Raw genomic sequence first — 8,570 nt, forward strand, 5'->3', positions numbered from 1 at the left:
TCTGAACTCTCTTCTCTATTAGTAAATGTATGGGATTTTTCTATATATTGCATGGGTAGGTGTGCTGCCTTTGGCCTATGAAGAGAACACTAGTACAGGCAAGTCAATTGACATTTCAAAACATGCCCAAACCCTCCAAAAAGGTGTACTAATATCTGTCTTAGCATTGAATATATAAGATCTATTATAAAACATAATGAGAATATGTATATGAAAATGCTTGCAGTAAACTTCTATAAAAATACGAATAATCTGGGTGTGGTGGTACATTCCTATAATCTCAGCAGTTTGGGAGGTTGAAGCAGGAGGGTGGCAAGTTCAAGGCCAGACTTAGCAATTTATCAAGGTCCTAAGCAATTCAGCGAGACCCAGTCTCAAAATAAAAAATAAAAAGGACTGGGGATGTGACTCAGGGGTAAAAGTGCCCATGGGTTCAACTGTAGTGTCAAAGAAAACAAAAACAAAGCACAGCACAACAAAACAAAAAAAGAATAGCAGGATAAGAACTAGGATTCATATCTTGGGAAGATATATTCTTTTAGGGTTTGAAAAAAATCACTATATTGATTAGCAACTACAATAAATTTCCAAAATTTAAGTCATCCCACTCAAATCAAAATATAGGACATTCCTCCCATCTTGCAAGTTGGTGAGCTCACCTCACCCTTGCCCTAGGCTATCACAAAATATCACCGTAAATTTATTTTGCCTTTTCAATAATTTTAATAAAGAAAACCACAAAATAGATTCTGTTGTACTTAGCTTCTTTCACTTGACATAATTCTAATATGGAATTGTGGATATGTTCGAATTATTATAGATACTGTCTTGTCATAAATGTCTGAAGTCAACTATCTAAATTTTAGGAAACTAGAAAAATAGCAAACTAAACCCAAAGTAAGCAGAAGGAAATATTTATTTTTATTTTTAAACCCCAAAATTAATGAGAAAGGAAAAAATGGTAACATCATTGAAAGTAAAAACTTCGAAAAGGTCTGGGAATGACAAGTGGGGCTATTCTTACATGAATTCCTTGGCTTCCAGACCTCTGAACTTTTCTCGTTGGGAAGACAGAGGCAAATCGAAGTCTGCAGTTTATTGAATGTTACATGACCCATGGGATGTCACCCCATCACTACAGAGGATTCCCATGGAGTAAGAGTTTGGATTGTGCCTTCAGGAGGTCATTCAAATGCTTCATTAAAGTAAATGTCTAAATTTTCCCTTTAAAAAAAAAAAAAGGCATAATGCTAATGAGATTTACCATACTGTGATATCAGATTTGTTCATTTTTATTTCTGAGTTGATTTCTACTATATGTCTATAACACATTTTTTTAAAAATTATCTTATTAAGGAATATTTATGTTGTTTTCAGGTTATTTTAAAATTTTTTAAGTAAAACGTCCATGAGTATTCATACCGAAAGAAGACTTTCTGCAGACATGCTTGTTTCTCTTGGATAAATACCTAGGATTATGTCATCTACTTAGTATTTATTTATGATAAACAAAAACATATAGCCCACACACAAAATCATACTCATGCTAATATTCATAGCAGCTACTTGATTTATGGTTTTTTAAAAATTTTTCTTTGAATTAGAGGATGAGATTGAATATTAATGGATAGGGTAGGTGTTCTCTCTCCTCACTTAGAAGTCTGATGATTCCATAGTCCAACATCCTGTGAACAAGTTTATGATGGTGAGAGAAGTAAGACTAATAAAGTAGAGGGGGGATTTATGCCTGCTTCTGGAGTTTTCAAGTGTTAACTCAGGCTCTGAGACACAAATCTGAAGTGCCTATGGGGTGGAGGCTCGGGGAAAAAAACCTAACCTTTAGGCCTGTTCTGATAAGGAGGCTGGCTAGGCACAATCAGTCTCAACTTTTCCTAGAGTGGCAGTGGCAGTGATAATTCAGTTGTTAATCTGAAGAAGTGGAAGCAAAGGAATCTGCTGATCGGCAAAGGACAAATCTGCTCAGCAGTCATGCAATAAGGGTCAGCAAATAACAAGGAATGATGGAATAAAGAAATCTCCTTGGAGCATTGCCCTTAGAGAAAGCCCCACAGACAACTGGAGAAATGATTATTTTTCTGGGAGATTTCTGGTGAGTTAGTCTTGGAAACTCACAATTTAATAATATTAAAATAAAAATTCCGTATATTTTCATTTCATTGTCACCAATTAAGGACTGCTATAGCAATCAGTAGTACTTCATATATTCAGGAACTTTAATACAAGATCTTACCAATATTAATCTAAAACTAATCAACTCAGGACATTTTATTGCATAATTCTATTAGATCTGTTCAGTTTGGGAACTTCTGAGAAAATTAACAGTGAATACCTATTGAAATATTTTTGCAATGCAGGCATATATAGTTAAAAGAGGCTATAACTATGAGTTTCAAATTTTATTTTTTCCTTCTATTACTTCATTGTACTAATAAAAATACTGAGATTGCCTATGTATCACTGGAACTGTTTCATTTGGAAACTCTATCTTTCCTTGTCTTAGGGGAATCTTACTACATTTCTTAATTAAGAATTCCTGTTAGAATAATCACTTATTACTTTAGTAGAATTGAAGTCAAATATTGCAGACAGACATTACAGTTATAAATTTTGAGTAGGATTTTACCATGCTATTACACCCACAAGGTAACTGAGAATAAGAAATCCTTTCTAGTCGTATCTGAACTGGCATGCTAAATTACAGATGTACAATGTAAAAAATAACATGGTTCCATCCTTTTTCTTTAAGCAGGTATAATTTAATTTTAATTTTGGCTCTTCCTCTGTCATATAAAGATCACCACGCCTTAGAATAGTAGTGTCTCCTCTGTAATTATAACTGGTACATTTGAAATTACAAAACTGTAACAAAGAACATTCTTTAAAATGTCTCTGTAGAGTATAGGTTATCACTGGCCATGCGGGCTTACCTCCCACTCTTAACACTGAGCCACGAATAACTAAAAATGCTCCTTTAATATCTAGTTGCCATAACAGCTTTGTAGACAAAGGTATTTTTGAGGTTTGAGAACTGGCCAGAAATCTTTATTCCAACCACAGTACTTTCTTTCTAATTACTTCTTGCCAGGAGCAATTGTCTGTATCTCTTATCAATGTTTACTTCAGTGCTACATTTGATATATGCTAAAAACTTCCTCTTATTTTGTTTATATATGTGCCTCTTCCATTCTTGTTACATAACTTCCTTGAACATTGATCTTTCACATAGTAATAAAAATATTTTTATGCCATGATCGTCTTTGCCTGTTTACTAAATATCACAAAATGTTCTACACTTAATATGAATTATTCAGTACTTTGCATTTGATTTTACAACACTGTTTCTGTTGAAAGTACATGTCATTCCCTTCATTCTTTCCTTCCATTTCCTTCCTCCATTCCTCCTTTCCTCTTTTGGTTCTCTTACAAATTCTGAGGTAAAGATCTACCATAGCATGTCTTGTATTATATGATAACTATTCTTTTGGAAAAACTGAAAAAGAACTTTGATACATAAGTGGATCTTATTTGAATATTAATCTCCCATTTCTGACACATGGCAGAAAACCAGGAATCACTTGTTGAATGAATGGGATTATATAAAGGCTAGTAGTTCGATTTTATGTTATTATAGCAAGCCTGGATCAATCTGAAGAACACTCTAGTGTTCCTGTGATGTTGCTAAGCTATAAGCTATTAATTTAATACTAAATTGGAAGAAGGTGACATGCTCTCAGCTGTGAGTTTGAAACATTGCTTAGCAACATTGTGAGGGAAAAGAAGAAATGGTGAGATTTCACACTTTATGATGACATTACACCATCTCAAATCCACCTATCAAAGACTTTGTCACACTTGATGCTCTCCCCTTTTCTGATAACACATTAAAGAAGCTCAAAGAAAGCTTAAAAATACCCTTCCTTTTAGAACCCGGTTGGAGTGCTTGGACTCCTAAATTGGTAGAACTTCAAATGTGAATCACAGCAGAATATCTAAAAAAATATATAGTTTTAAGCAATATATTCCAAATATAAAGTTTAAAAATACTAGAATATTTAGGTAGCAGAGAGGAAATATTAGCAAATGCAATCAAGATCCTTAAGCCTGGCATCTTTAACCTTTCAAATTAATAGACATTTGTATGTAGCTGAAATATCACTTGAAAATATTTGGCATAATTTGATTTATGAAATAAAAAAATCATGATTTCCAGAATTAAATGAAACAAATTCATTCATAAAATATTTACAGAAAAATAAAGACCTGTCTCTGTCTGTGACTGAGAAATATTGAGCTTTGGCTATAGCTGGGAAAGTGTAAGAAAAAAAATGAGTATGCAATTTAAAATAGTTAAACATATATATTAGCTAAGCATACATATTTAAAGCAAAGATCTTCAAAAGGAAGACTTTTATAGGAAATTCAAAAATATTTTCATTTCCCCCCAAGTCAACTTATTTACATTTGTTTTACACTAAGCACAGATTTATTTTGCTTACCTAGCAATAGGGAAATCAGAAGAAATAAAATATTTAAATAAGACAATATGTTCTGCTCTTGTTGAAAAATTTGGAAAAACACCTGTTGTTTATAGAGAATATATGATTAAAACCAATTACTAAATAATTAAATGAATTGACTCAAGATCATCATCTCCTCTTTCAAGTAGAAAGATGAGTCACCTTCAAAATGAAAGAGAAAATGGCAATGAGATAATTGCTTTATGTCAAGTTTAGAAAGGCCAGCTGAATAGATAATTCAGAATGTCTTAGGTTGTACAAGTTAGCCCTAATCTGAAACATAAATAAAGATAAATCCCAATGCTAGTTAAAAGCAGTCAGGGCCATGACCCTCTTATTTCTCTCTGCCAAGGCTGATTAAGGAGATACCAAATGAGGGGCAATGGGGGATGAAAAAAATACAAACAGACACACACACACAAAAAGGTGGGACCAGGTGGGACATTGTACTCTAGTGGAGAAGCAGTGAACCAAAGTTTGGTCAGCATGTTTATTATATAGGTTTTGTCATCAAAAGGTTATTTGTGAGAAAGTTTCAGAAAAGCAGACAGTCTTAAAGGTCACAGTGAAACTTGTGAGACATTGAGGTCATCTTGTTATGCCCAGAATTCTTCATCCCAAGAGTTGCTGCCTGAACTCAAGGTCCCAACTGATAACTCTGAGCCTTTGCACAGAGTTTCCTCAGGCCAATGTCAACATAGCAACTAGGCCATCTTGACCTGGACTTTTGCACAGGCAGTTCCTAGCGTAAACACAGTCATGAGTTAGAAAGACCATGATTCAAATCACCAATCTCCACAGTTCAGGATATAGGCATGACATGTCATAGGAAAAAATCTTAAGACTACATTAAAGGCAAAATGCAAGAAAGAAAGGAAGGAAGGAAGGAAGGAAGGAAGGAAGGAAGGAAGGAAGGAAGGAAGGAAGGAAGGAAGGAAGGAAGGAAGGAAGGAAGGAAGAGAGAAAGAGAGAAAGAGAGAAAGAGAGAGAGAGAGAGAGAAAGAGAGAAAGAGAGAGAGCGAGAAAGAGAGAGAGAGAGAAAGAGAGAAAGGGCAAAGCACGAGGGAAATTTGCTACACCAAAATCAACATATTGCTGCATTTCATGACTCAGCCCTAAGACATGAAGAAGAGAAATGAAAACAGTACCAGAAATCCTGTTGCTTAGAAAAGTTACATACCACTGTACTGTCCTTTTCAACTCTGCACACAGCATAACAATCTTGTCTGCAACAGATTCTGCAGAGAAACAAGAAATGCTGGAAAGGTTTGGGTTTCTATTCTGGTATTACCACAGTAGGTAGGAGTGGGAAATACACATTTCTATAGGTGTAAATCACACTCGTACTTCTGGAAACTGGTAATTGACTAAATCCCTCATTCAATGAAATTTTAAGGCTAGAAATTTTGACCAAAGAATTAAGAATAAAATTTATTTTCACCTTTAAAGAAAAAATTAAATTGATATCATTTGATGTAAATTCACTATGACTATTTTTTTCACAGGAAATTCTGCCCTATAAGAATGTGCCTACCACGAAGAAATATGCATAATTTTCCTTGTCAACCATTGATTTTCCTAATATAAAATCAAGCAGCTGTTTCCTTGTTTTTTTTGGTTTTACTTCTTTTATTTCATTTATTTCTTGGTAATTAACTTCCATGCAACTGTAACCCTCATTTTGTGTATGAATTTTGTGAAAAATAAATCAGGTCCGGAGTTTCTTGATTCCAGAAGCAGCATTTCTGTTCCTGAACTTTTTGGTCCATTACTTCTCTACGACTACTCTAACCAAGGTTGCCTACGATGTCCAGGTCACTAGTGGCAAAGGACACAAATGCTCTTTGAAGAACTTGAACTTTTTAAATGACATGACCTGGGAATCCACTTTTCCTGTGCCTACCTTTTGCCACATGGGAACTCCTACCTTAAATTTTCTCCTACATATTTTTGCCTACTTTCTAATCTTTTAAATCTACTTGTCCATTGGTATGCCATAATGAGCATCTTCTCTCTTCACATACTCTCGTTGGCTTCCTATGGACAAAATTTTCTGATTACTTAAAATGTTCCTGATTAAATCTGGTATTTATTTCAGAATGGAAGTTGGTTATCAATATCTATGCTTTGCATTTGTAAGTCATTACAATACATATATGACAAAAATGGTAATTTACATGTATGAAAAATGGACTGTTCAATATATAAAACAATACACAACACATTAAAAATAATAAATGCAGATTTTCTTCTCAGGCCTTAAATAAAACTGAATTTAACTTTTAAAATTGTATCAGTGAGTCATTTAAAGAACATAATTGGTTTAAATTAGCAATTTTAAAGCTCTGACACAAATATAATGCCATCTTTTATAATATTGAAACATTTATAATTTTAAAAATGTTAATATACATTTAAATGACATTTTCAATAGAATCATTCCATTTTATTTTGATAAATGGGATTGAATGACTAATTGTTACTTTCAAGCACTTTAAGAAATAAGTAATTACAACATATGTAGTTAACATATGCAATAAATATTTTAATGTCACTTGTCAAAAATAATTAAACCTTTAGAAAATATAAATGTCCTACAAATAAGATTATAAATAACCATGCTCAAATTTATATCTAAACACATAATTGGAACTAAAGTACTTCTCCAGAAGTAGAATATTTTCAAACACTTTTAACCTTTAAACCCTTTCTAGAAACAGTCTTAATAAGACCAATTAAGAAAACATAAAAGTTGAATTGCTTTTGTTCAAGTTTTATTTAAGAGTTAGAGATCCCTAAATGTTAAATAATATACAAAGCATATCTGCAGAAACACTGAGCTCTGTGGAGTCAGTTCTATTTTGAAAACGATCAGTTAATAACCAAAATTAATCATATTCTAACATTATTCTAACAGACCGCTAGGTATTTTTACCAATTGCACTAATTGCTTCTGTGCTGTACCTCTACTCTGAATATATATTTTCATTCATTTGTTTTAAATAATGTTTTACTTTTCACTGAGTGAAATACACCTCTTTAAGTAATGAGCATTAATAATTTTAATATTGTGTAATATTTATTTATTTTATAGTGTAAAACTGAATAATATATATTAAATATAGTATGAGGTCATATTTTAATTGGAAAAGAAATGATCCCTCAATGGCAAAACTGTAACTGAGACAAAATATGAACAACCTGGGGGTTGATCAAAAATCAAATAATCTTTTCAGAGTTAATGATGCTACTGGCATCAACATTTTTTGTTGGGGTTTACCAGGGATTGAACTCAGTGGCACATGATCACTGAGCCACATTCCCAGTTCTATTTTGCATTTTATTTAGAGACAGAGTCTCATGGAGTTGCTTAGCAACTCCCTTTTGCTGAAGCTGGCTTTGAACTCATGATCCTACTGTAATCAGCCTCCCCAACCTCTGGGATTACAGATGGGCGCTACTGCGTCTGGCTGGCATCAACATTTTTGCTATGAAACTTCATTACTTTTTTTGATCTAAATTCCATCTGCCTTTTTGTCTCATCAAATATTCTGCTTTGCGATTTTTATACTTTACTTTCAAAATTGAAAAATAAAAATAGACTTCTAATGTCAGAGAAAATTAAGTGAAGCTAGATAATGCATTTCATTTGTTGTAGAACACGAAGTTTACATATAAATGAAGATATTTGATCGTATCTTAATATTGACCATTTACTTACATTTCTCAATGGTGTTAAATATTAACATGTCAGAGATGTGTATTCTTAACACTGACATTATTTCAAGAATCTTATGAAGAATGATCTAAAAAAAATGAAAATGTTTCCATTTTGCTTTATAAAAATGTCTATTCTTATGAATTCCTTCCTCATCCAAACTGTAAGAAATTGCAAGCAATATAATTAATGACTATTAATTATAAGTGCATTTAAAATATTAAGCATAAAAATAACTAATACCATAACCCAAAAAAATCTTTCAAAAGATTTTTAAGTTTGCTATTAATACTTTTCTTTTCCTTATAGAGATT

General features: G+C 32.7%; 1 long non-coding RNA gene across 1 annotated transcript; it reads left to right on the plus strand.

Moving 5' to 3' along the window:
* The first annotated feature begins 1,827 nt into the window (after positions 1-1,827).
* LOC306655650 lies at positions 1,828-6,266 on the plus strand. The gene is made up of 2 exons (XR_013762308.1): positions 1,828-2,110; positions 6,044-6,266. It is a non-coding gene; the product is annotated as an uncharacterized lncRNA (long non-coding RNA).
* The last annotated feature ends 2,304 nt before the right edge of the window (positions 6,267-8,570 follow it).

This window comes from Sciurus vulgaris (assembly GCF_902686455.1).
Source record: "Sciurus vulgaris genome assembly, chromosome: 3".
Taxonomy (NCBI): domain Eukaryota; kingdom Metazoa; phylum Chordata; class Mammalia; order Rodentia; family Sciuridae; genus Sciurus; species Sciurus vulgaris.